Raw genomic sequence first — 1,271 nt, forward strand, 5'->3', positions numbered from 1 at the left:
ATTTGGGGGTGGTCGTGGTGAAGATCCTCACGCCCACATGAAGCGTTTCCTGGAAACGTGTAACTCATTTGTGATTCCTGGAATCATCCCAGAGGCGACCAGGCTGTCTTTGTTCCCCTATTCTTTGCGTGATGACGCAAAACAATGGGTAAGCTCATTGGAGATGGGTGAAATCACCGCCTGAGAGAAGTTGGTGGAGAAATTTATGCAAAAATACTTCTCACCTACCACCAACGCAAGGAGGCATCGAGAGATTATGAACTTTGAACAAGAAGAAGCTGAACCCTTAAGTGCCGCATGGGAGCATTTTAAAGGATTGGTAAAAAATTGCCCGAATCATGGATTACCACTAACTATCCAAATGGAGACTTTTATGGTGGATTGAATAGAGCATCACAGATGGCAGCCAACGCAACGACAACTAGTGGAATTATGGATAAATCTTACACTGAGGCTAAGGAGATATTAGACTGCATTGCTAAGCACAACATGGAATAGGTGGATGATACGTATGATGGAAGAGCTGACAGGAAGAAGAGATCTCAGAATGTTAATTCTATCGATTCCAACGCAATAGCCACACTTTCTGCACAAGTGGCTACGATGACCAGCCTTTTGCAGAACATATCACTAAGAAATGCATCAAATCAGTAGAAGGTGAATCAGGTAGAAGCATTTAGGCAGCCCATGGTTAGGTGTATGGGCTGTGGAGATCTTCACTCCTATGCGGATTGCCTACAAAATCCCCAGTCAGAGGAAATCATCAGGAGCACCACCTAGAGGCGAACCAACAGCAAAGGCAAGGACCACCGCCTGCATTTCAACTAATGCATCAGCCACACCAACAACCCTTTAATAGAAGAGGATAGACGTCGAGCTCAGGATCTTCGCTTGAGAACCTATTAAAGGAGTACATAGCCTAGAATGGCACGTTGCTGAAAAGCCAGGTGTCGTCTATCAGAAACCTAGAAATACAGGTAGGGCAGATAACGAGCGAGTTGAAGAACAGGCAGCCTGAAGTTCTACCTAGAAACACTGAAACACCTGGGAACAACAATGGAAAGGAGCAATGTCACGCGGTGACATTGTGAAGTGGAAAAGCTCTTGAAGAAAGAAGAATGAATCCGAGAAACAACAGTCCTTCAAAAGAATGCAACACACGTCCAATGGCAGTAGAAGATTAAGAAGAAAAAACGCCTGAGACCACAAGCCATTCAGAATCAAGTACGTTTAACGCGGGAAAACCTGCGGTGCCGCTGAACTCACCATTC

General features: G+C 45.1%; 1 non-coding gene across 1 annotated transcript; it reads right to left on the reverse strand.

Moving 5' to 3' along the window:
• Positions 1-241: 241 nt before the first annotated feature.
• On the reverse strand, positions 242-345 carry LOC120087467 (small nucleolar RNA R71). The gene has a single exon (XR_005484608.1). It is a non-coding gene; the product is annotated as a small nucleolar RNA R71 (small nucleolar RNA).
• Positions 346-1,271: the final 926 nt, after the last annotated feature.

This window comes from Benincasa hispida, chromosome 9 (genome assembly GCF_027475165.1).
Source record: "Benincasa hispida cultivar pf3 chromosome 9, pf3_genome.v1.1, whole genome shotgun sequence".
Lineage (NCBI taxonomy): Eukaryota > Viridiplantae > Streptophyta > Magnoliopsida > Cucurbitales > Cucurbitaceae > Benincasa > Benincasa hispida.